Below are 26,972 nucleotides of genomic sequence, written 5' to 3'. Positions count from 1 at the left end.
CCAAAGGGGCCTTGGCTCGACAACACAGAGGAGAACTGTGTGGCACCATGGGACCGAGAGGCTTGTTTGTCAGGGTCTGAGGCTTGCTTGCTTCATTCATTCATCCATTCATTCATTCCGCACATCCATTCTCTGCCCAGCCCCGAGTCGTGGAGGTCCCGCAGTGACTAAGAGATACCAGCTTTCCCTCGTGGAGGTTGGACTGGGGCCACCTCAGGCAGGATTTCGGTCTTTCCTGGAACTGAACTGTTCCTCAGGTGCTTCTGAGAGAGAAGGACAGACTTCCTTCTGGGATCCCCCCACCCTTTACAGAGAGAGAGAGAGGCAGAGGGAGATAGAATTCCAAGCAGTTACTACGCCAGTGCAGAGCCTACTCTGGGCTCCATCCCATGACCCTGAGATCATGACCTGAGCTGAAACTAAGAGTCACACGCCCAACTTAGCCACCCAGGCTCTCCCTTTCTGGGCTCTTCTTAGGGATCTTGTGCCTGCCTTTCTGGAGGACTAGGCAGCAGGAGGAGGCTGAGGCTCTGGGGCTGCTGGCCCCAAGACAGGCCGGTTGGTTTTGCCCGAGAACAGACCAAACACAATAGCTCGATTGTGAGAGGTTTGACTCCCCCCACCCAACATGTGAACATTTCTGTGATCAGGATGTGTCTTACAATTGATGGACACGTGTAACAGAACATTGTAACGTTTTAACTGCCGCCCCCCCCCCCACCCCAGGCTGTCGTTAAATCCGTCATATGGTTTACAGTCAATATTAGGGAATATGGTTTTTTACAGAAACTACTCTTGGCATGAGTTTCTGATGTGACCTATCTATCACCACAAACTCCCAGTTGCCAGTGGCTGAATAACCCTTCTATTTGGGGTATTTTATATAAATTCACAGAGAAGAATGCTATTCAATGAATTGATTCATTCTTAAGATTTCCCCAATGTGTCTATCCAGGATGGCAGTGGGCTGGGGTAGGAGGAGTCCAGATCTGGGTTTGAATCCTCGCTTTTTGGTCCACTGGTGGAGGAACGTTGGCAGAGGTGCTACAACCTCCGAGCCTCAGTTTCCTCCTCTGTAAAATGGGGACAGCACCACTCATTTGGTGCCCTGTGCCCCCTCGTCGCAGGTCTCTTACTGTTATACGTCTGTGTGATTGCTAGATTCACCTTCTGCCTCCTTCCAGTGGGCCCTGAGCCCCACCAGCAGAGCCTTTCCACATTTGACTGCTGTCTGCTGAGACCACTTCGGGTGAAATGGGCTATGATTCAGAGAGGCCTGAAGCTGCATGTCCCTGCCTGCCTGCCTTGGGCGGGCTGCTGCTGTTCATTCTAAGGCAGTGGTTGCTGCCTCCCTGATGTGGTCAGAATTGCTCGAGTGTGGCAGTGCAGACCGTGAAGACCTGCATGCTGGTCCTGCAGCCCGCGGACTCTCCAAGTAGGGACGTAGGAAACACATGAATGGTATCTCAGACACATGGGTGAAATTTGCCCGAGGCTCCGCCCTGCTGAGCCGGTGCCATGGTCCCATGGTGCTGTGTAGCTGTGCGGAGGCTCATCTGTAAGAAGAGGTAGATAAAGCCTGTTCTGTGTCAGAGAGAGGCCTCTTTCACAAGCAAGTGATGCATCGAAGGCAGGTATACGTGGTTTTTAGATGGCGTTGTGAGCATTCGGTAGGACAGCAGCCAGAACGGACTTGGCTGCTGGGGGACCCAGTGACGGGGTCAGGAAAAGAGAAGTCAGGATACCTTGACCAGGGCAGTGGAGTGAGGAGGGGAAAAGTATAGACTTTGGAGCCAGGCTGACCAGGGTTCAAGAACCGCATCATCGGGACGCCTGGGTGGCTCAGTTGGTTGGACGACTGCCTTCGGCTCAGGTCATGATCCCGGAGTGCCGGGATTGAGTCCCGCATCGGGCTCCCAGCTCCATGGGGAGTCTGCTTCTCCCTCTGACTTCTCCTTGCTCATGCTCTCTCTCACATAAATAAATAAAATCAAAATAGAACCGCATCATCACCAACTGTGTGACCTTTGGGCAAGTTACTTAACCTCTCTGAGCCTTAGTTATCTCATCTGAAAACTGGGATGCTAAAACTGGCATCTGCCTCCTAGGCTTGTGTTGAGGATGAAATGAGACAATGCATGTGCTTCCTTAGCTCATCTTGTACTTAGTAAATCACTGTGGGATGGAGAAATGACTTAGTCGCTCTGCCCGTGAACTTAAGCAATACAGTGCAGTCCTCTCCTGGGCCATGTGTTTTACACATTTTGCCTGTTTTACCATGGCTGCCTTTATTGAGTAGTAATTGATCTAATTTTTGTTAGGCAGGCCTGTGACGTCAGTCAGACAAGGCTACCTGGAGAGCACAGTGAGCCACTGTAGTTCCCGCCTGGAGCTGGGAAACCTGCAGCTTCTGCAGCCCCAGAGTCCTGTGCCAGAGACGCACATATCTAAAGAAATGCTCTCCGGAGTTCAGGGAATCCACTGTGACCTGTGGGCCCACAGAAGAGAAGCTACTGTCCTAAGCTAAGACGCACCAGCGTTGGCCCCCATATGGTCAGAGGTGGTGATGGAGGTGGGGTTTGGGGGAGGAGTCCTTGCGTCCCCCTCTACAGCCCTCGGACAGGCCCGCCGCTCATCTTCCTGCAGCACGGAGTTAGCTCACTTTCCTCACTACTGTGGTTCTGGCAGGAGCCCGACGGGCAGATGAGGAGTGCCCGTGTGGGTGGTGAGGATACACCACGGTCCACTTGGGTGGAGGGTGTCTGCACCCTCTGCTAGTGTAGACTTCAAGGACCTGGATGTGTTGCAGTTCCCTCCAGACATAAAGGCCCCCTCCGTTCCTGGGAAGACCCCCCCCCCCCATACCACCACCACGTGGGCGGCAGTAGTGGCCACCAAGCTGGCTTGCCTGGTGGGATTTTCTGACAGCCCTCCTAGGTTGTCCAGCACGGAGAGAATCTGGGTCCCTGCAAATTTGATTGTTATGGGTTTGATGCTCTGTGCCTAACTTTTTCTGAGGGTTTGCCTCACAGCAGATGCTGTGCGAAGGCATTCCCGGCCATGATCCCATGTGCTCCTCCTAGAAAGCAGTGAAGTGTGGCTCGGAGTGCTGGGTTCAGGTCCTGGTGCTGGCACTTACTAACCCTGTGGCCTTGGGCACATCCCCGAACCTCCATACCTCAGTTTCCTCCCATAAAGGTGGGGACAAGGGGTTGAACAACAGTACCCTGTTGCAGGATGGCTGTGAGGGTCCCGCGAGCTGGTAAGCGTCTGGCCCAGGGTGAGTGCGGTGTGTTAGCCGTTGCTAAGAGACAGCTGGTGTCATTCTTCCATTTCGCAGAAAAGGAAACAGGTTTCAAGAGACTGAGTGCCCTGCCGAGGTCCCGGGAGTGCTGAGTAGGGGAGCTAGGATCTGAAGCTAGCTCACAAGCCCTACCTTACTCTGCCTCCCCGTGGGAGAACGCATGTGGGGAGCATTGGGCCAGCTTCGGAAGTGGCATTCTCGGCTTTCCTCAGAGCCCCGGTGAAAGGCGATCCTTTTCTGAGTAACCGAACTGGCCTCTGGGAGCTCTCCTAATCCCACAGCAGAAGCAAGAGCTGACCCGTGACACACATATCACAGAAGGAGAAGGGAGGGATCAGTGAAGAATTTCTGTTGGGAAATGTTATCTAATGCTGAGTGCTTTCAAGGGACACGGAATGTGGAGCCGCGCTGTACCCCCCGCCGGGTGCCGGGGAAGACTGGTCCTCCCCTCTTTCAGTGCCACAGTCAGCCCGCTGGAGACCTGGGCTCCTGTCCGGTGCTGGGCGGGATCAGGCGTCTGTGGACATGCAGGGAAAGCCGGGGCAACGCTTTGCCCTGAGCCACGGTGACGGAACTCTCTAGCTGGTGTGTCCCCCCCAGCTCCGGACCCCTTCGGTCCTCTCCTCTCCAGCCGAGGGGTGGGCAGAGGCTGCTGGGCTCCAGGGAACTTTCTGAACAAGGGCTCCCGGCTCTGGCCGGACAGTGTTTGCTTTTGCTTTTGCCTCAGCATAGGGTCTAGGCAGAGTGCATAGGAACCCAAAACTTCAAAACGTCTTCCCATGTCCTTGGGCTACTCCTGTCCCCCTAAGCACACACCTACACGCAGGAACGCGCTCACGCACACACCCCAGCTGCCGGGCCGTGCCCTGGAGCCGCCTTCCTTCACCCCAAAGGCTCTTTGTCTGCGGCACAGTAGGGCTTACAGAGGAAGCTCTCAAAGCCCCAGCCCGTGGTCTCATGCCCCGAGAACACCACCCTCGGCCCAGGTGTCCGCAGTCTGCCCCAGCAGTGACTTTTTGGCTCCAGAGGAAAGCAAGAGTGACTCCCTCTGGGGTGCAGCTGCACACACCCCCAGCTGGAGGGGTCAGGGTTCTTGAACCCCCAGACATGGGGCCAGCTGCTGCATCTTGCCCCCTTGTCCCTTGGTGCCACGGAGCTGGCCCCTTACCTTGTCACTCCTGCTAGACTCCCCAGGGCAGCTCCTCACGTGCTCTACCCCAGACGTCAGCAGGGCAGCCTGTCCATGGCCTCCAGGAGGGGTCCCCGAGTCGCAGGCCGGACTGGCCGCCAAGCAGCCCTGCCTCACTGGCCTCTGCTTGCTCCGCGGTGCTCCACAGCTGGTCTTGCGCCGGGGGTGGGGCGGGGGCTGGCCAGGGGTCCTGCTGGGGCTGCTTACAACCTGCTTCCTCTCCCAGCAGGGGCCAGCGGCTGCCTCGGTGCCATGCTCTGCAGGTCAGGGACTCAGGAGGCACTGCTCAGGGCTCTGGGTCCATCCTCAGGCCGTCGGCAGCAGCCTCATTTGAACTCCCCACTCCTTTGTGGAGCCTTTACATGCCGCCGGAGGAAACTGTGAGCACAGCCTGACCCTGGTTGGCTGCAGGCACTTCTCTCCACCCACCAGTGCAAGAGGATCCCCCAGGCCCCAGAAAGGCTCCGGGCCTCCCCTCAGCCCCAGACAGAGGCGGGCCGCCCGGTGATGTCACACTAACTCCGGCCCCAGCTGGCCCAGCCCCTCCCGCCCCAGCCCGCTTAGGCGGCCCTCCTCGCCGGCCCCCTCCTTCCCTGGCACGAGCAGCTGGGCCGGCTCTACTCCCTGGCCTGCCCGCCACTAGCACGCTCTGCCGAGGCAGACGGCTTCCCCTCTGACTCAGGTGATGGGTCTAGATCTGCTCTAGCTGCACAGGCAGCAGGTCCCCCCATTGAATGGTTCCCTCATCCCTGCACTGCCCCACAGAGCCCCAGGTGAGCAGGGGGGACAGCTCCATACAGATGGCTTCTCCCCGTGGGCACCCTTCCTAGAGGCCTCTCTCTCACCTCTAAACCCCGGGGAGGGAGCCCAAGACTGTGCACAGAAGCCAGCGGGATCTGTGCTGAAGCTAGCAGGAGGCAGTGGCCTGAGACACGGGAAACACCACAGGCTGGCGGGGGTGGGGGCTGTGCATGGGAGAAACCGCCTGTCACTTACCACCTAGAGGCCTTGATTAAGTCACTTCACGGTTCTGTCATCCCTTTCATGCATCAGTAAAAAAGTGAGGACCAGTGATCTAGCTTCATGGATTCCACGGTATCACGCGGGGGAGGGCTTGGCGCAGGACAGGAGCGCCCCAGCGGGCTGGACTCAGCACTCGGGAGGCAGGCAGGCCGGAACTGCACTCCCAGAACCTCTGTGGTGACCTCCAGACCTTCGAGGACCCGTGATGAGAGGCCCCGGCACGGTCTGTCAGTGAGGTGGAGCGCACGAGCGTTCGCAGAGTCAGAGCAGAAGGGAGAAGACCGCGCCGGAGCCCCGTGAAGTGAGCGATCCTGCGGACACACATGTCGCACTGCTGGCAGACAGGGGAGGCCAGTGGGTACCGGGGCGGGAGCAGCGGGGTGCACGTTTGTGTCTCTGCCTGGGCAGCAGCTCTGTGAAATACTGGTGGTGACTCTTCCTTCCTCTTTAGAGAAGTTTAGTGATGATGGTGGTGATGACGCTCGGGTGCAGATCGGGAGAGAAGCTTCGGTGGGATTCTCCTCACCGTCAGACATAGCGCACTGTGTTGCTGGGCCCTGGGCAAGCTTGTCCACTGTGGTCCTCTGCTCCTCAGGACTGCCCCTCCTGTGTCGGCAGGGAGCAAACTCTGCTTCTCGCCTCGGCCCCTCCCAGCCTGCTCAGACGCGCTCCCTTTGTGATCTGTTGGTCCTGTTCCTTTTTAGAAGGCGAGTCTTCACCAGAAGACCGCAGTAGCTTACAGGTGACATTAGCTGGACGGTCAGGTTGGACAGTGTGCTGCCCACGACCACCGTAGGGGTGAAGGCACCCGCCCACTCGGGAGGGTCCCTGTGCCAGGGCTGCACAGAAGCCGCAGGAGGCTGGGGACTCAAGGTGCAGCAGAGGCACATAGGCTGGAGTCGATCCTTCCTGCGCGTCCCCCTCGTCAGCCCGAAGGCTGGCATGCTTCCTTCTCCTCCCCTTCCTCCTCTGTCTCACGAGTGTCTTCTCCAGGATGTGTTTATGGGGAACCTGCTCTGAGCTGACACCAGGAAGTCAAAGTTGCTCTCCTCACAGAGCTTGCAATCAGGACGGGAGACAGACAGACAGACCCATGAGAAGTGCTAGGTGCTAAACAGGTCTCTCAGCAGGAGGCTGGCTCAAGCCGGGCAGTCGGGGCAGGCTCCCCAAGCGTGTGGTCTTTCAGCTGAAGCCTGACGGATGGGTAAGAGTCAGCAGATGCAAGTTGGAGAGACGATAGTCTGGGTAGAGACAATAGTGTGAAAGACCACGTGGCAGATGGCTTTCTCGAAGATGGCCCCAGTAATCTCCTACTTCAGCACAAGAACTTGACACTCGTCACAGTGAGACGTAGGGTCTCTGTCCCCTCCCTTTGAATCCAGGTGGGTTTGTGACCTCCTTACAACCAGTGGAGTGCACTGGAAATGACACTACCTGCTATCCAAGCCTGGGTGAGACGAGGCGGTGCAGCTTCTGCCTTGTTCACTGGGAAACTCTCTTTTGGAGCCCCGAGCCAGGCTAGACCCTGGGAAGTCCAGCTACCTGCAAGCTGCCGTGCAGAGGCCCGGGGTGACATGGGTCCCAGCTCACAGCCAGGAAGAAAGATGCCTCTCAGTGATTCAAGCCTCCAGCCCTGAGTCAGCTCCTGCTGGAGTCTTCCTGCCGAGGCCCCAGGCATGAGCCACTGTACCGTTCTGCAGCTGAGTCCTTGACCCGCAGAATCCATGAGGATAGGAAAATGGTTGTTTAGGCTCCTGAGTTTTGATGGTAATTTGTTAGGCAGCAGTAATAACTGGAACAATTATAGGGAGTTCTTCCCAGGACTGCATTTGTCTGAGGAGAGACAAGGAGCATGGCGGAAGACGAGGCCTTTTTGGAGGTGGGACTTGATCCAAGGACAGTGGGAAGCCACGGAAAGCTCTCCAACAACTTGCTTTTATTTCTGAAAGGCCCCATTAGTTGTTGAGCAGAGACTGAGTTGGCAGGAACCATAGACAAGTCACCTGGAGCTGGTGGGCGATGGTTGCAGCCATCCTGGTGAGAGAGGCAAGTGGAGGCGATGGGACTCGCTGGGTCAGAGGGAATTTCCAGGACCCACCCTCCCTGCGGAACAGGTGCAGCCCAGCTCCTGGATTACTAGAGCAAATTTGCTTTCACAATTCACAGTTCCTAGGATCCCGTCATGTGGGAGAGGAACACCAGGATGGCCTTGCCCCATCCATGTTTGCATATCCCTCACCTTTGAGGTGGCCTTGGGTAGTCGAGGATGCTGCTGGAGAGCTTAAGTTGTGCAGTCAAATTCTACCACTTCTACCACTATAGCTTCTACCACTCAGCTATAAGCCTCACTGTCCTCAAACATAAAATCGAGACGTTACAAGGACTTAACTGATGGGGCTGTTGAGAAAAATGAACAAGATGGCAACACACTAAGTGTGATGTGTACCGGCTATACACGGTACTTACTCACTGTTGGCTGCAGTAATCCCCATCGCCTCCTTTCCTGGGCTGTGAGTCCTGGAGCACCGGAGCACGTGTGGGCCACACAGAGCTCTCCTTCTGTGCAGCCTGGTACAGAGGAGTGAATAATTGAGTGCCTGGCTGGGGAGGATGAGGAGCTGTGGCTCAGCGTCTAACAGACCTGGGCTCAGATCCCCACTCTGTCACTAACCTGGGCAATGTCCTCTTTCTCTCGCAAACTTTGTTTTCTCATTAAGAAAAAAATTTTTTAAATGATACTACTCATTCCTTAGGGTGTGAGAGGACTGAGTGATATGATGCACCTAAAGCACAAGGCGTGGCATTAAGCATTCCGTGGTTGCCCAGGAAATGGGGCTGTTGCTCTTCCTGCGTCCAAACACCTCTCTGCTCTTGCTTGCCAGGCGCCTAACTTCTGCTTGGAATCTCCGTGACCTCCTTGAGAAACACCCTTCCCACATTTCCAGCTGACTCTTGGACCAAAGTATCATGTGACCAAAGCACATGAGGAGAAGAGAATCTCCCTTTCTTTTTTTACACTTTTTTTGATCAGGATGTTTTTCATCCTATGTGAGGTTTACACGGTGGCAGAACACAAAGACTCTTAATTATGTCCCCCAGTTTGTTTAAACAATTTCATGTGTCTTCATGTCTTACCACCTTTCTAACAGTTTTTTTCTCTGTTGGAAATATTGGGCTCTTCTACTGAGATACTGTATATGGCGGAAGTGCGTGGGCAGTGTGTGTTGTAAAAGGGGGTGCTTAGGTGGGGTTGCAGTGTCTAACCAGCATTTCAAGCCTCACAGATCCCTAATTGCCGGTTTTCCCCTTCCCTTCGGTAGTTTTTAAATGCCTTTCCATTGTCTTCTGGCCTGCATTGTTTCTAATGAGCAGTCAGATCTGCTCCTTATTACCGCTCCTGGGTATAGTGAGTCTCTTCCCCTCTCATGTCTTTTAAGAGTTCTCTTTATCTTGGTTTTTAGCAGTTTGTGGTGTGCATAGGTGTGGGTTTCTTTGCATTGATTCTGTGTGGAGTTCACTGAGCTTCTTGGATCTTTGAGTTGACAGGTCTCACTAAATTTGGATGTGTGTAAGGCGATTCAGGGCCATTATTTCTTCTAATATTTCTTCAGTACAATTATCTCTTTCCTACCCTTCTGGAACTGCATTTACACACTTGGTGTTGTCCCACAGGTCACTGAAGCTCCCCTCCTCTTTCTCGCCCTTCCTCCCTCTCTTCCTTCTTTCCTTCCTTCCTTCCTCTTCCTTTTCCTTTTCCTTCCTGTGCTTCAGTTGGATCATTTCTATTACTTGTCTCCATGTTTACTGACCTTTCCTTCTACAGTATCTAGTCTTTGATAATTTTATCCAAAGTATGTTTTATGTCAGGTACTGTATTTATTGGGTCTAAAATTTCCACTGGCTTATTTTTATAGGACCAATTTATCTTCTGAGATTCTCTATCTGCTCATTCATTCTATCCTTCATTTCCTGAAAATCCTGTACATATATATATAATAGCCATTTTAAAGTTCTTTTTTTTAACTAAGTCCAACATCTAGCTCATCAGTGGGTCTGGTTTTATGGGCTATTATTTTTCTTGAGCATGGGTCACATTTTCCTGCTTCACTTGTCTATCATTTTAAAATTGTATAACTGGACTTCTTGTATGATACATTGAGTGACTTTGTATTTTATTGCCTTCCTCTAAAGAATGTTATGTTTTGCTCTGGCAGGTGGTTAATTTACTGGCTTACCCCCTTGGTCTTGTGGAGGTTTGGTATCTAGGTTTTGTTCAGGTAGGTTTATTTTGGTTTTGTCCATAGTCCTAGGGTATAACTCTTAGTCCTGGGCTTACTGGGAAGTGTGCACTAGGGCATGGTTTCAAAAACCATGTCTCCTCCAGCTTCTGTTGCTTTGGGCTGTTCTCAGGTGCTTTCAAGCAGTTGTTTTGTGTATTGTCCAGAGCTTATCATTGTTACCAGCCAGAGAGTTAGTTCAGTACAATCTATTTTTCCATTTTGGTAACTGGAACTCCCTGCATTCCAACTGAATCTGTCTTCTCCCTCAAACCTCCTGTATTCCCCCTGCTTTCAGTGCCCTTGATAAACCTAGATAACTGGTTCTTTATTCAGTTCTCTGCCCTTCCTGCTCTTGGTCATAGTCTGTTGGGAAATACCAGCCCCAAGAAGTCATAGATTGATTCAGCTCAGTATACCCACCTGGGCACTGGAAGAAATGTGTTGTCCCCACAAGCCTTGTTAGATAATCTTATGTAACTAATTATGATACGCTAGGCATCAAGCTCAACATTCTGTAGGCATCATTGTTTCCTCCTCTCATAACCTATGAAGGAAGTATTACCATTCTGTTCTACTAACAAGAAGACTGAGGCTTATCGAAGTGAAGTTCCTTGCACCAGTCCACAAAACTGGGAAGTAATGGGACTGGGATTAAGACCCACATCAAAGCAATCAGAAACACAGTTGTCCTGAAGACAAATAACATCTCTTTAATTCTAAGACATTTTTTTTTTTCTTGTTTTAAGATCTCTGAAATCAGGAGGCTTCTTAAAGTTAACAGCCTGTCAGGGCTAATTGGCCACACTCTTTCTTTTTTTACTAGAATGTGACACATTTAATAGTTGATGACTTCTCAGATTCAAGGTCAAGGAATTATGGCAGTGTTAGTGATGGGGCTCCATCCAGTGAGATTAACCCATGGTCAAGGGACAAGGAAGTACATCTCCTCCTCTCCTGGTCAGCCGGTCTTGGAAAGGTCCAGGGGAGTGTCCAGCATCAGGAAGCCTGTGAGGCTGCCAGAAGTCGCCCTCCCTCCAGATTTAATGCAACAGCTGCCTCTAAGCTAAGACTCAGCCAGCTGGCCCCTCCTATTGGGAGGTGCTGTCGTCAGGTCCTATGACTTGCCGCCCCATGTCTGTCAGGGACACCATGTGTTCCCTGGCCCTGGTAAGAAGTTTGGAGACTCACGTTTATGGGGAGATTCTAAGGCAGTGCTACTGGTTATCCTCTACCGCCTGGTGTCACAGAGGATGTCCCAGCACACGGAAAGCCCTTTGAGGACATCATGCTGTTACATGCTGGCCAAACAAGTTTGTATGTTCAGTTACGAAGTCGCTTCGAGAGCCTGTTGTTAGCTCATGTACGACCCTTTTCATTCCCCCTTCTCCACCCACCTGCCAGGAACAGAGTCAGGATAGCCCGTCTCCTCAAGTGTGGATGTCAAGTCACCTAGCAGGCAAACACATTTGCTCTTCAGTCAACAGATATTCACTGAACTCCATCTGAGCACCAGAGTTTGGGCTCCAGGTCAATGTGCCCAAAGCCAATTTGCTAGGATGTTCAGTTGACTGGTTTTCATTTTGTCGTTCTAACAGCATTTTAAGGAATGTTCGATTGGCCTCATCTGCCCTCTTCTTACTGCAGCTGAGGCAGAGGCCTGTCCCCAAGAGGGGAGACGAAAAAGCGAAGGGAAGAGAGATTTTGTTTGCTGGTTTTCTTTGTATTGTCATAACAAAAACTTCACAAGAAATTTTCCAAAGCTGTTTAAAATCATTTCATGCTATATAAACATTTTTAAAAAGATTTATTTATTTGAGAGAGAGAGAGAGCAAGAGCACAAGCAAGGGGAGGAGCAGAGGGAGAAGCAGGCTCCCCGTTGAGCCATCACAGGACCCTGAGATCATGACCTGAGCCGAAGGCAGTTGCTTAACTGACTGAGCCACCAGACACCCCACCTATATAAAACATTTTAAAAATTGCTTTTTGGAACATTGTCTGTGTCAGACAGTGTCAGACTGCGGGCAATTTTATGGCCAGGCGGGGAAGACCACAATCCCCTTCTAGACACCTGCTGGAATTCTCCTCCCCAGGAGCAGCCGAGCTATTGCTGACCTTGCTTATCTCTCCTGGGGCCTGAGAAGGCAGCTGAGCAGATAACTGAGGGCTTCGGGAAAGAGACTGAGGGGGCGAGCTTCCCAGACCGGAGGCCAGGGTGGGGGGACGAGGCAGGGGTGCTGGTGCCGCAGTGGGGGCAGTTTCGTCAGGGAGCCCCGAGGGCGCGCCTGGGATGGTCTTGTCCTAGACCCTGGAGCATCTTACTGGAGGACCAGCACAAAGCAGCACATGGTAAATGTCTGTTGAATGGCTCTGTGGGAGCGCTAGCCTCACGTCCAGGGCTTCTGACTCAGCGTCCTGGCGCTGAGGGCAGCAAGAGTGCACTTTAGGAGTCTGGCTGGAAGGAGAAGGGAGAGGAGACCCAAACTAAGAAAGACGGCCTCCCTGGCAACGCGAGGCTGCTCCACACTTCTCAGACTTCCCTAGACCCACCCCAAGCTGATTCTGGGGGTCCCCTTAACTGCTCCTCTGCTGATCTGGCTCCCGGGTGCCCCCGCCTCAGCCTTTCCTTCTCCCCTTCCCATCTGCCAGGCAGGTGCAGGAAGGAAGGTGGCACCTGTGCCAGGCACTCGGGGCCGTCCTGCCAGGTGAGGGCAGGACAGCAGAGGGGCATTTGCTCATAGTCCACACGCGGGTGGATGCGGGTGATGGTCACAGTATTAGCCCCCCTCCTCCACACGGCAGGGCCACATCCCAGAGCACTTTGGCATTTGTTACCACCCTTGGCCTCACAGCAGGCCTGGCAGTGCGGGGAGGGCAGCGATCATTCCCTTTTGTGGATAAGGGGAACGAGACCGTGACGATATTATGGTCACTGTTACTGTCATCATGTGGTAAATGTTTACTGTGTACCAGGCGCCGTGCTGGTGTCATTGCCTTATCTTGGCCGAAGCTTCCAGCATCTGCAGAGGGCAGGTGTCCAGGCACAGCTCCAGGATGGCTTGTCTGCCTGAGGCACTCTGCCTTCGCGAGCTCTTTCCTCCCCTAAGAAATATTCAAAATCATCTTCTATGACTGCATTGGTCTGAAGACAAATACGTTAATATTGAATATTAAGACATTTCCTGACCTAAAATTTCACTTTTTATTCTCATTTTAAAAGAAGTTAGAACATTTTTGTGAGCCCCCCAAAGTACCATGAGTCCTAAGTGCTGTTCCCGCTGTGCCTAATGGGTGACTTAGCCCCAACTGCAAGTCCACGTGCCCTCACCCACAAATCCAGAATCCAAAAGCTCTAGAAAAATAGCAAGCCTTTTTTCAAAAGGTTGTTTCAAATTCATTTGGTGGCAAAATCCGACTTGAATTGGCAGGAGGTTCAGTGTAGTCTTTGAACTGCTTAATGTCCCCACCCCCCTGTTTAGGGAGCTGCCCCAACTCTATGAGAGGGTTGGAGGACATGTGGCCTGGGCGCTGCATCCCATGCTGACACTGCCTGCCCTCCTGTCCCCCACCCGGTGACCCTTCTGCCTGCTCCCTGTTCTCCTCTTCTGGATCGTGAGCTCCACGAGGACAGGACCATGTCACGTTCATCTCCATCTCGGGAGTGTGGATAGTAATCATTTCTCCATAAATCCATCATTCCCCTTTTCTTTTCTTTCTTTCTTTCTTTTTTTTTTAAGATTTTCTTTATGTATTTGACAGAGATCACAAGTAGGCAGAGAGGGAGGCAGAGAGAGAGAGGAGGAAGCAGGCTCCCTGCTGAGCAGAGAGCCTGATATGGGGCTCGATTCCAGGACCCTGGGAATATGACCTGAGCAGAAGGCAGAGGCTTAACCTACTGAGCCACCCAGGTGCCCCTCATTCCCCTTTTCTTAAAGAACCCACCCGGAGCTGCCGCTCACAGACTTCTAGCTGGGCCCAAATCCACACGAGCGAGTGATCACGATGAGCCAGTCCCTGGCTGGTCTCTGGAGCTGCTCCCTGGGAGCAGATATGAGGGGGACGTGTGCTGGGGTCCTTGGAGGAACAGGAGACAAGTTCAGGGGAAGGAATAACAGAGATCATGCTGGTTGACGGCTCGTGGGTCGCAGGCTCTGTGCTGTTAGCATCAATTTTGTATCCCTCGCAACAGCTCCGTGTGGTAATAACCATCACTGTCCTCCTTTTTGGGCCAAGGAAGTCAAGCTCTTAGAGAGCTGGAGGAGGCTGCGCAAGGGTGCGTAGTGAGGGAGAGATGGCGCACAGGTGTAGCCCCAGGCATGCGGACCTCAGGCTGTGGTCGCCCCTGGTGCCACCAGGATTGTCCCTGAACTAGGTAATGATGGGGCCGACGGGGGCAGCTGCTTTCAACAGGGCGCTCAGGAGAGTTTCTGAGAGGGAGGCTCATGTGAGCCGAGGCCCTGGTGACCGGAAGGAGGCAGCCATGCAAAGGGAACAGGGCATGGAAAATCTGTGCAGTTGGCCTAGCTGAGGAATGGAAAAGCCACTGTGACCAAGCAGCAGAGACAAGCAGGAGAGGGGAGTGAGGGGCGGTGAGAGAGGCAGGCTGGGCAGGTCCTGTAAGGCCCTCCATGCCGGGCGAGGCCATGGGGTTTTATTCAGAATGCAGCGCAAGCCCCTGGAGGGTTGCAAGTTGGAAAATGTTATGCTTCGATTTGCATTTTCTCAGTGTCCCTCTTGGTACTGGGTGGAGAATGGTCCGAGGGGGAAAGAATGGAACTGGGAAGACCGTTAGGAAACTTGAGGGGCTATCCAGATGAGAAACTAGGGGATGATGGGCACCAGGGTAGTGTCAAGGAGACAGTGACTAGTGGCTGGATTCAGGACTTTGGAAGAAGAGTTGACAGGAATCCAGCATGACTTTAATATGGGGAGTATGAAGCTACGCTGTTTAGTATCTTAAAGATTTGCCACTTGAGAACCCTAGAAATAACACTCTGGGAGCAAAGTAGTGACCCACAGTTGGGATTTGCCTGTAGTGTTGGGCAGTACACACCCTACCCAGCTGTAGCCAGGAGCCACCACCCCCGACACCCCCAGAAGTAACTGGGGAAGTTGGGAATGAGGTTGAGGTGAGGCAGTTGTGCTGGAAGGATCTATAGAACATGCTTGAATTGCTGTTAATGTTCCCACCGGCTGGAGTGGACTAGAAAAGTCCATTTCTGTACCCTACTCCCTGAACTAGTTTGTTCTCATCCGTGAGGTAGCTCATGAGGTAGATGTCAGTATCCAGAGGGATGCAGGGAGCCCAGGGTCTCTTGGGTTTGCAGGAATTGCTTTCAGCAGAGATCCATAGATGTGTTGTCCCAAACCTGGAAGGGGGACCGTTGCAGCGGGCACTGACAGGAAGACGCAAAGAATTCATAACTATGATCCTGGAAAATCAGAAGCGACTGTTCCTGCATCTTCCCTGGTTTCAGATGCCCAAATCTGCCCTGATTCTCCAACTAGTAGGTCCGGGGTGGGCCATCTCAGAGACACCCACACAGGCCCTGCAGGGAGTAAAGGTACTGGGACAGGAGGCTTCCTGTAGTCCCTCCAGCCTCCAGATCATCCCCTGGCATCCCACTTACCCTCCCTGGCCTGGGACAGATAGATTCCTGCTCCCAGGCTGAAACCCTGGAGGGCAGGGGTGAGGTTTCCCCTCCACTGGGTATTTTCTGCTTTCTGCCCTACATCTGGTCTTTGTTACCCTCCCTTGTGTCCACAGGCTGACCTGGATGGATTCCCCCAATGGGCTCTCTTGCCTTCTGGTTTTGGGTTGGGTTTGGCCCATGGCAGGTGCCGGCAGGAAAGGAAGGGGTAGGAAGAAAGCAAGGACAGGTGTACGGCCAGCTCCCTCCGTGCAAGACCATGGCTGTCTCGGTGCAGTGGGAGTCTGCCGGGCCTGGGTTTGAGTTCCGCCTTACCTCTTACTAATCATATGACTTCTGAAATTTGCCTATCCTCTCAGCGTCTGTTCCCTTATCTAAAAGCCAGGACACCAGTACCACCTTCCCAGGTCAGCTGGGAGAAATTAGTGAATCATGCCGAGTGCAAATACCCTAGCACAATACATGGTATACAGTAGGTGCTGGTTAGATGCTGGCACTCCTCTTTAGTAGGCTGGAGCCCCATTATCTTGGATTTCCAACACATTTGGGTCTTCTGAAGATCCTTAGTTATTTTGTATCTCTCCAGAGAGTGTCCTTTAGTTTCCCTTTTTGGTTTGTATATCTGTCATTGTCCCTGGAACCACCCCCACAGAACCTCACTGACCATCTTTTAGTCAAAGAAATGTTTCCTTGCTCCTGCCTTTGTGCGCAGCCTGCACATGAAGTCAGCTCGACCAGAGAAAATCATGCCTTCGACATGGTAGCAAGCGGGCTTATGGGACGCACACATGTACACATTCAGCAATAACTCGGAATGTTTATTGAGCACGTCCTGATCGTCCCCACAGTCCTGGGAGGCAGGTCCTTTTATTATTTTGCCATTTTCAGACACAGAAACCAAGGCCTAGGAAGTTGCCTGACCTGCCCCTGGCCCCACCTGAGCTAGTCTGGCACCAGGCCCCTGCCCTCTCAGCCCCTGGATTACCTGCCTCTGTCACAGGGAAACCACAGCTCTCTGGGCCCCAGGGCCCAAGTCACTGTAGATCATCTGGTTGCCTGGAAAGCTATGAGGCGGTTTCCTTAGTCAACCAGTGTTTTAATTTCTTATCCATTCTTAAGTTTTTCATGCCGACTCGCACAGACACACACATGTGTGCTAACTTCTGTAAATCCTGGCGAATCCCGATACTGGCCTCTCCTTGGTGACTCAGTCGTCTCGAACAGACGAGCCTGACTGCAGGCTGCAGGGCGGAGGGCACTGTTGGCGGTGCCCTGGAAGCCCCGTGAGCCCCAGGCAGCTGTGTTTGTGTTCCTTTCCTAGCACTTCCTTCCATGGCAGCAATCACCCTCCCTTCCTGGCCCCCCCAGCCCTCTCCTGGTTTATTGCTTCTCACTGGCCCCAAGTCCCAGGAATCCGATAGAACTATTTCTAAACAAAAGGAGCCAGGCACTACACTTGTCTAAAGGGCTTTCCTGTGAGTAACGTACCACAGACTCAATGCCTGAACTTGATCACATCAACTGCGGAGCTCAAAGACCTTTGGGGCCGATGAGAGCTATGCTCTTCCAAAATACTGCCATCCAGTACGTACTCAGTGTGAGCCTGGCATGGTGGGAGGCCTTTTACATGGGTCATTTCATTGAATCCTCAAAAACAGAACCTTCCAAGAGAGATTGATGCTGTCTTCCGTTTTAAGTGATGAGGTAGTTCAGGCTCAGAGAGGCTAGGGAGTCTACCCACAGCCACACAGCAGTGAGGGGCAAAGCCAGGGTCTGCATCTGGGCCTTTCTGAATCCAAAGTTCTAAGCGTCCTAGGCGCTGAGCTCTCCAGCTTCCCAGCAGTGTGAGGTTGGGCTGGTCAGGGAGGCTCACACCTTCATGTGGGGATAATTCTGTTCATTCCAGAATTATTAGGAAGCTTAATGGAGACAAATGTTGAGTGCTTGTCTCATAGTAGGGTTGTGTGCCTGTACTCATGACTTTAGCGCCGCTCACACTGGTGGTCCTCAATCTTTACGGGCCTCAGAATCAGTTTGCCAGGCCCCATCTCACACTTTCCGATTCTGTAGGTCTGCAGTGGGGTCTGAGAATTTGCATTTCTAGTAAGTGACTGTGAAGATGAGAGATGGTAGATGAGTTTTCCAAGAAGGTGAGTCTGGGGTGGCCCAGCAGTGCCCATCCCCTCCTTTTGATGGCTGTTTCGTGTGAACAGATGCTGGGTATGTTTGGAGCATGGCAAGTGTGGTTTGGCTTTCACAACCATTTCCTGGGAGCCAGCTCGATGTTGGCCTCACCCTTTCCCTCCCCTACACCAGGTACCTGCACGTCACTGACCTGGGATATAGAGCATTTCAGCAGCATGTGGGGTCTGGACTCTGAAACAAGGTTCCTTCAACCAGTCTCATTAACATGATTCCCACTTGCTTTCCTGGTACTGAGGAGGGGGTAAAAGGCACATGAAACAGATAATAATCATCTTGCAGAAATTACTTCCTTGAGCTTTCTTCCCCATTCTGACCCCCAAAAACCTTCTGAAGCTTCCTTTGATGAGGCCAGGCATACTTTCCTTCAAAACTGGAATTTTAGGTTTATCTCTGTGGTGGTATGATTGGTTCTCCCCCCTCCCCAGCAGCTGTAAGGGTTGGGTGGACCACCTCTGGCTCCCTAGAGCCCAACACAGTACGTGGCACACAGCAAGGGGTACTCTGTTGATGTTGTTGGAGAACCTTGTGGCACAGTGGCAGGTACTAGGGTAAGAGGGACCTGGTTTGAGCCTGAGGCCTACCCTTCCTAGTTGAATGGCCTTGGACAAGTAACTTATGTGGGCCTTTGTTTCCCCCTTTCTGAACAGGAGCTGGTAAAAGTGATACCTGCATGTCAGGGCTGGCATGAGAATTAGATAGCATATGGTCCCTACAGTGCCTGTGTTTGTGCTCCTTTCCTAATGGGACCTATGGTGCCTGCCACATAGTGCTTTATTTCCCCCAGTCCTCACCCTGCCAGGCAGGCCTGTGCGCGGGTAGAGAGCGTAGGTTCTGGAACCACAGTTTCAAGTTCAATTCCCAGCTCCACCCCTTGCTCCCTGTGTGGCCTTGGACAGCAACTCATGTCCCCCATCTGCTTTAACGTCCTCATCAGTGAGGCAGGGCTAAAAGGTGTCCACAGCACCGTTTGGTGACCAGTAAAGACATGTGTGGGTTGGGCCCAGCTGCGTGGCCCGTCTGCAGCCCACACGGACTTGATCCCTCTCCACACGTGCAGAGGAGCAGAGCCTGGCCACATGTGGGGGCACTGGAGGAGGAGGCCCGGGGAGCTGCCCTTCTCATGATGCCCACCCCCAGCCCCGCCACCCCGAGAGAGAGGGGAGCAGCATGATGGGGGAGCTTTCCCTGAGAAGAGCCATCCCCAGCTTCTGCGCTGGAAAGTCCCTCTCTCTGGCAGCCCTGAGACAGGCAGATCCGTCTTCAGCTGGTTCTGATTACTCTCACGAGCTCGAGAGCGTGCTGCGGTGGCGTCCCCCTCCGCAGAGCTGCCTTCGCCTGCAGACGTCACCCCCTCTCTGCTACCTGCCAGTTTGGGGCTGCGTGGGGTGGGGTGCCCCCCTCCCCCGGCAGAGCGAGCCCCCGCCCGCCTGCCTGCAGGCCTGCCGTTGCCTTTCTTCCTCTGCCAGGCTCACTCTGGGCATTCCTGGGCCTTGGCCCTCCTCCCGGGCATTGTCAGAGAAGCTTCCAACACCTCGAAATCCACCCGGGGGAGGGGGGTCCTCCCCGTCCCCTTTAACGTGGAACCCAGACGATCCTGGTTTCTATGTGTGCGGAGCGTTTGGTAAACAGAATGCTTGAGCCCTGACTTGCTGGAAGGGGCGAATCCCAGCTGACGTCCCAGACACTCAGCCTATTTTGGGCCTGGTCTCTCCCCTGCCGAGGTCTGTGGTCAGGCTCATCTGCCCCCACCATCCCTCAGCACCCACCATGGGGGTTGAAGGGCCAGGGAAGCCGGTTTCGTGTCCCCGTCCAGCCCTGCCAGACGGCCCGCGCCCTGCCCCCTGGCTCCGCTCACTGATGCCTGGTATCCACTTGGTCCGTGCTCTTGTCCCCACTCCCCCCGTGAATGCTATGATTCAGCGCACAGAGGGGAGCTTCACTTAAGAAAGAAAGTATTCAGGGCCGCCATCCAGCTTGGGCAGGCGCCGGGAGATAGCTGCCAGTTCCTGCCCGGCTGCACCAGGAGGGCTGTGCACCCTCCCCGCACACAGGGGGTCTCGGGGGTCTCTCCTTTTTTTTTTTTTTTTTTTTGTTAAGACCCACAGTCTCTTTTGGTTGCTAGACCAGATGCAGTTTAAATCTGTGTTCAGCATAGCTCATTAATAAGTAGCAGATTAGTAGTCTCCTGGAATTCAGAGAACACCACCCATTCAACAAAGTGTGTTAGAGGCCTCGGTGGGCCTGATGCGGTGTGAGGCTGCTCTGCTGTTGCTGGGGACACCCTGGGCACCCTGGGTTAGTGGCTTGTGAACCTTGCCCCGCCTGAGACCTCTTTTGTGTCTCTTGTGATCTCCGGGTCTGAGAACACCTATCGGTGATAATAGCTGCCATGTCTACCATGAAGTTGATGGCTGCTGTGTGCCAGGGGCAGTCCAAGGTCTTTATTACTCAGGGTATTGTATCCTTGCCGGGGGGCTAGAGTAGATGATCCCAGTCTCCTTTGTGTAGAAGAGGAGACTGGGTCCTGGGAGAGTCAAGAGTCCGGTCCACGGTCACTCAGAGCAGTCTTGCCCCCAGAATGGACTCAGATCTTTGTCTCTTTCCATTGCAATATGAACTCTATGAAACATGCTACTTGTATTTATTGTTAACAAATGTCTAGCTTCCCAGAGCTCCTGAACAGCTGAGAGTAACTATATAATGATTGCTGGAACAAAACCCAGGTGATGGCTTCCTACCCGCCCCCCCCCCCCCCAGTCCCAGTGCGTGGGCTTCTTCCCCTTACGCACTTCTGTGAACCCTGGATTGATGCTTTGAGTGCTTTGAGCAAGAGAGATGTCCTAGACACACAGCAGGTGTTGTTTTGAGGTGGGACAGGTACTTCTCCGCAAAGCCAAGTTAGGAGGCTCTGGGGAAATCTTTTGCAAAGACTGGGGTGCCTCTGCCTCTGGGGGAGGAGGGCTGGGCACGAGACAAGCTGCAGGATGCTCAGACACACTGAGAGCATGGGAGAGCCCCCCAGAGCTGGGAGCACAAGGGGCCGCCCCTTTCCCGTCTCCTCTACCTCTGCTGAAGAAGAGGAAGAAGGCGATTGACATGGAGCCCCCAAAGTTTGGGTCATGTTGAACGTTGAAATTGGTGCCTGTTTCCATGCAGAGATGTGTAAAGGGGTTAATCTGAAGAGTCATCAGGCCTTGAAAGGACTTGGTACAGAGAAGGTCTCACCCTTCATTCCAGTTCTCGGTGGCCCTCCTGAAATGTCAAAAACTCCCCCAGATGCTTCTGGGTCAACACGTGCAGGGGACTGAGGCTGGTGGCAGGGCAGGAGCTGTGCTACACAGGTGGCCACCATACCATATGGTGGGACACACACACACCCTTCCAGAGAAGGGGTCAGGGCCTGTGTCCCTGGTGGCAGGGACAGGAGGCCGGGCTGCTCTTCAGTGATGGAGGGGCTGGGACAAAGCTGAACGCACCCTAGGGGACCCAGATCTCCACCTGCATGGAGACTACCAGCTGGCCAGGGCCACCTGCGTCAGAGGGAACCAGAACAGACCAGGTTTGCTACCCCCGACAGGTGACCCCAGCATAAGCAGATCTTGCTTTCCTGGAGAGAGTGGACGGTGAAGACTGCTGGAGTCTGGAAGGGTTAGTGGAGGAACTTCCTATAAAGAAAGGGGCTTGGAAGAGAGCAGAACTCTTACTCCCGTCTCCCCCAAGTCACAGGGAGAGGTGGGGGAGAAAAAGGGAACCACCGTGAGCTTTGAATTCCGTTTGGATAGAATCTTCACATAAACAGAACCAAGTCTGAAATCTTCTAATGTAACCATGCTAAAAATGGAAAGTGACTGCAAAGTTACAGAATCTGGCCCAGATTTCATTAGAGGACCTGATGCCCATAATGGAAAAGGGGAGTCAGTGCAGTACGTTAGGGAGTGCGTGTTGGTGAAAATACGGCATTTCACGTCTGTGCCCCAAGTGGACTCAAATTGCTCAGTCAGTAGTAGTGACCGGAATCGTCTAGAGGCCCTGGCTTGGAGGTCCCTGGTCTGGCCAACTGCACTTCCCGCAGATGCCCGAAGGCCCCACTCCCCGGGTGGGGCAGGTGGGGCAGAGGCACGCCCTTAGCCATACTGGCCGTGGTCCAGAGTGGGGCGTCCAAACAAACAGGGCCTGTTGGCACTGGCAGCCAGGGAAGCCCTGGTGGTGGGTAGAGGGGATTTAGTGAAGCAGAAGAAGGAGAAAGAGGAGGGCAGGCTGAGGAAAGCCTCTGGACCATCACTGAGCCCCGCCCTCTCCGTGGGCCTCCTCACCATGTGATGCAAACGGCAGTGGGGTTAACGCCTGAGCCAAGTGTCCAGAAGGATTTGGAGTCCATGTCCCAGCTGGCTGCATACAACATATGTGCCTCTCTGAGCCTCACTGCTCTCCCGGTGGGACGGGGACCAAACAGGGCTCCCACAGGTAGGGTGGTCATCGAGACATGGTAGGGAAGAAGCAGATGAAATGAAATGCTGCTTTCACTCGTGACCCCCACAAGCGTGCATGCCTGTGAGCTGCCCCCATTTCCACCTTTGGCATCTTTGTGGGAAGGTGTGCTCATCCCCAGGGTCAGAGGTGAGGCGCCTTCATCCTTGTGGTCAAGGGCGAGGACCAAGTTGCTTTACTCCACACCCATGCTCTTCTCTACACTTTGCCAGATAGAGTCAGTGGACGTCAACACTGCCTCTGGCCTTTCACCTCATGGACCTTCTCTCCCTCTTGCCTGCCTCCTGGAAGGCAAGCAGCAGGGACTTCAGCAACTGACGTGTGTGGACTCCACGGTGTGGAGGAAACAGATGGTCGCAGGAATGACCCATGGCCTGGGGGTTTCTATCTCAGCCTGGGGAGGCAGTTTGTCTTAGAACTGGCTGCTGTAATAAAATGCCATAAAGTGGGTGGCTTGTAAACAGTCAAGTTCTCTCTCAAAGCTCTGGGGGCTGGGAAGTCCAAGATCAAGGCATGGGCAGATTCCCTGTCTGCTGAGGGCCCACTTCCTGGTTCACAGCTGACCGTCTCCTCGCTGTGTCCAAACATGGGGACGGGGGTGAGAGTTCTCTGGGGTCTCCCTCACAGCGGCACAAATCCCATTCGTGAGGACTCCATCCTCCTGACGTCATGACCCTCACGGTCACCCCCTGCTCCTAATATTGCCTGGGGGGTGAGATTTCAACTCGTGAATTCTAGGGGGACACAAACATTTAGTTCACAGCCAGGTTGTGTTTTTCACTGTCCTGCCTGTAATTAGTGGTAGTTGAGTTTGACAAAAAGCGTAAAGCACGAGCTGGATAGCAGAGATAACTTCCTGTTTGATAAGGCCGTTCCCTCTGTGCCCAGCACTGACGCCCATCCGCCACCTGACTACGGAGGGTCACCTGACCCACTGGTCCCTTCTCAGTACCTCATCTCCAGCCAGGCTGGAGGCTCACACCAGGCCAGTTGGAGCCTTTACCTATTTTGTTTTGTTCTGTTTTTCTGAGGTCGGGGAAGGAGAGCATCTCTCTTCCTTGGTCGCAGAGCTGTCATATCCTGAGCCCACAGCTGCCACTGGAGAGAGCCTGAGGGAAAGAGGCATGGCAGCGAGCCCCAAGAGGGCAAGGGTAAAAAAAGGGTGGAGAGCACAAGCTGTGCAGGCAGCTGGCCACCAGCTCCAGGCCCCACCCCAGCCCCTGTGTCCCTGGGGGTGTCCTGGCGTTCTCCAGATCCTATGGTGCAGCCTCTGGTCTCGGGAGCCATTCTAGGATTCTTAGAGTCTTTCACCCATTGGAAGCTGGTTTCTGTCACTGGGAGCCAAAAGGATTCTGACTTCAATATTTTTTCCCCTTTCTTTTATTTAAGAAATATGATGGGGGGCGTCTGGGTGGCTCAGTAGGTTAAAGCCTCTGCCTTCAGCTCAGGTCATGATCTCAGGGTCCTGGGATCAAGACCCACATCGGGCTCTCTGCTCAGCAGGGAGCCTGCTTCCCTTCCTCTCCTTCTGCCTGCCTCTCTGCCTACTTGTGATCTCTGTCTGTCAAATAAATAAATAAAATCTTTAGGAAAAAAAAAAAAACGAAATATGATGGGAGGGCTTGTGTTGTAGCAAATACTGTGCCTACCACTGAGGAGACAGCTGTAGGAGAGCAGAAATGGTCCCTGATCCTGTGGAGCGGGGGCAGGGGGGATATCCCCGTGGCGTGGAGCTCTACCCCCCGGCATGCTAGCCAGATGACCTTGCACAGGTTGGTTGCTTCCTCGGGGCCCAGAGCCCTTATCTGTAAATGGGGCCCCCAAAGTGCTTGGGGAGAGAGGAGGTGGAGCTAGAACACAGCCCTCAGAGGGCTCAGAGAATGGCAGCCACTTGAATCCTTAAAACTAGATTCCTTTGACTGATGAGTCACAGAGGAGGAGCCCGGGGCAGGCAGGCAGGGCCGTGAGGGAAAGCCCCCAACTGCTGGGTGAGCAGACCTTGCCCAGCCGGTGGAGACAGTACCCACGCCCAGTACGCGCGTGCTTATATCCGCAGATGTCCACTTGATTATCTACTTATCCCAAGAGTCAGCGCGTTCTTGAACCCTTAGAGCCATAAGTTCCACCGACCCAACCCCTAACCGGCGAGGAAACAGCCACAGAGAGGAGCAGGGATTTGTCGATGGTCGTGCTGCTAGTAAGGGACAAAGCCGGAACAAGAGCCCAGGGCCCGAGTCCCACTCAGCGCTCGTGCACGGCCCAGGGAGCCAGGAGTCTGGAAGAGAGAGGATGAACGGGCGCTGGTTACCACGATGCCAGAGCGAGGGGCAGAAACCAGAGCTGTCACGGGCACAGGGCGTGGGTGTCCGACAGACTCACAGATTGCTGCCTGTAGTGTGTTGTCAAAGAAGCCCCCAGAAAGAGCCTTTCATGCCATCCCGCGGAGGTCCACATCAGCACGCACCCCTCCCTAACTGTATGACTCAGGCACATCAACGCCTTGGGGTGCCAGTGTGTAAAGTGTGTGTTACTGACACCCGCGGCCTCAGAGGTTACGCGAGCGCAGCACGGAGCTCACTGGTGCAGCTAAAGCCCAGGGCCTGACGTCCGCTAGGTGTTCCGCGGATGGCACTCACTCGGATTTGTTGCTGACGTGCTGGGGTTGTGGGCACTGGTGGGAAGGCGGCACTTTCACTGACTCTAAGTTTCAGCCTGATTCTACTCTGTGTTCTTCACATTCTGTTCTGGTCCTAAGAAATGAGAATTCCTAGTTTGAGTCCCCTAGGACCCCACAAGATCTCTGTCTCTCCCTTGAATCTGCTCCCTTGGCTTTGCCCCTGAACCTCAGCTGCCTGTCCTTACAAGGGATGGAAGATGATCCTTCTTGGAGAGACATGTCCAGACCTTCTGCCAACAGCATGTTGTCCAGGCTTTTCCTGCCTCAGATGAAGGTTTGGCCAGAAGGTGGGTCACGCTGTCCTGTGCTGACATGTGACAGGTCTGGCAACATGAGGGTCCATAGGCCATCCCATGCCCATGTTCCCAGGAGGCTGCCATGGGCTTTGGCTGGGAGAAGTTTCTAGACCCTGCCATTCTTGGGTCACTCTGACTAGGGAGGCCCCAGGGAACTGGGACTGCCAGGGCTGCAGCCGACCACCCCCGCCCACAGCACCCGCTCTTCTCAGCAAAGAGGCAGCTCGATCAGCAGCTGCACAAATGCTTCTGAACCCAGCCTGCTGTGTGCCCGGCCCTGCCACCACAGGTGCCCGTGTGGACTGGGCCAGTCGTGGAGACCTGGAGGGAGATGGACGCCAAATAGCCAGTGGCCTGGTCCATCTGGAGGCCAGAGCACAGAGCCCGCCCTGCGCTCAGCAGGTCAGCGGAGTGAAGGCCAAGGGGAAGAAAAGCAGAGCCTGCCTCAGCAGGGCCCAGGGCCTGTGGGTCAGACAGGCACAGGTCCTAACCCCAGTCCCCACTCCCCGGGGTGCCACATAAGCTCCCCGTGCCATGGTGGGTGTGTAACAGCTGCAGTCAGGGTCCAGTAAGGTGGTGCTTCCCCAGACTTTGGGCATTTGTGACCATCGCCACCATTCCTTAACTTTTGTACTCAGTTTTTCTCTTTAAATCTATTTTATTTGTATCTGTGCTATTAAGAGTTTGCTCTGCAATAAGGTTTTTTTAAAAAAATATTTATATGAGAGAGAAAGTGCACATGTGTGAGTTGGGGGAAGGGCGAAGGGAGAAAGAATCTTCAAGCAGGCTCTCCCTCCTGACCACAGAGCCTGACATGAGGCTCGATCTCACAACCATGAGAGATCACGACCTGAGCTGAAACCAAGAGTCAGACTTGAGACTGACTGAGCCACCCAGGCCCCCTGTGCAATGGTTTTTCTAATACGTGGTAAAATGGATACCAGTGTCCATCCCTAACCACCATGATTCTCTCAGTGGAGTGTGCCCCCACTTAGGGGAACAGGGATGACATTTGTTGATCATTTGTCTCAATGCTTGGCACACGGTGAGCTCTTAGGCAGTTACGATTAGTATTGTTCTTACAGCTGCTGTCGTGGCAGCCAGCCTGTAGGAGAAGAGGAGCTGGGAGCTACGGCTGCTTCATCACTGCTAGCCCCTCTTCTCCACTCCACAAGGTCCATCCTTTTCTTTCTCTGCTTTTCCTTCCACCTTGAGAGTTGTCTTTGGTGAACCCCAGAAGTTGGAGAGGTATGGGGGTGCCTGACTGACAGGGTCAAGTGTGTGGGCTGCTTTCTGGTCCCAGACCCTCGAGCCTTCCGGCACCTGCATAAAGTGGTAACTGATTCTGTGCCATCAAGAAGGGCCCGGACCGGACCCACCTGTCCCCGTGGGCAGCAGCGTTTGCGGCGGCCTCTGCCTACCTCTGGGGTTTCACAGAAGGCATCTGGGGTGTCCAGGACTTATGATGAGACTTTAGTGCCGATCCAGGTTGGGACTTTCCCACTGCCACCGAAGGATGAGCCCTCTGGGGTCTTCCACCAGCAGAGCAGTCCCCCAGAAACACGCGGCACCATGCAGTTGGCTTACGTGGATGAGTATGTTTATGTGAAGGAAACACCTACACTTGGAATCCCACAGGCAGTTACTTCCCTCAGGCTTTTCTGTGTTTTCTAAGATGAACATAAATATCCTTTTTAGCAGAAAAGAAATGTCCTTTTAGACCTTAAAAAAAATAAGGTAGTGCAGATAGGGAGACCTTGAAGATGGCCAGCTGAGCATGTGAGCCAGGGGCTGCATTGCTGGAGGAGATGGGGGTGAGGGCAGTGCCCCGGAGGGGAGCAGGCTGGAAAATGGGTGCAGAG

At 53.7% G+C, this 26,972-nt stretch overlaps 2 protein-coding genes across 15 annotated transcripts in view; one reads left to right on the top strand and one right to left on the bottom strand.

Annotated features, from left to right (window-relative positions):
• The window catches only part of ANGPTL2 (angiopoietin like 2), a 34,693-nt gene extending 29,683 nt beyond the window's left edge, over window positions 1-5,010 (bottom strand). Inside the window, exon 1 of the mRNA XM_032308508.1 lies at window positions 4,473-5,010. The gene's annotated coding sequence lies outside the window, so the exon portion shown is untranslated. The remainder of the gene's footprint in view (window positions 1-4,472) is intronic.
• Window positions 1-26,972, top strand: part of RALGPS1 (Ral GEF with PH domain and SH3 binding motif 1) — a 273,366-nt gene that overhangs the window by 169,737 nt on the left and 76,657 nt on the right. The window lies entirely within an intron of this gene.

This window comes from Mustela erminea, chromosome 12 (assembly GCF_009829155.1).
Source record: "Mustela erminea isolate mMusErm1 chromosome 12, mMusErm1.Pri, whole genome shotgun sequence".
Taxonomy (NCBI): Eukaryota; Metazoa; Chordata; class Mammalia; order Carnivora; family Mustelidae; genus Mustela; species Mustela erminea.
This window is presented reverse-complemented; position numbering and strand designations above follow the sequence as displayed.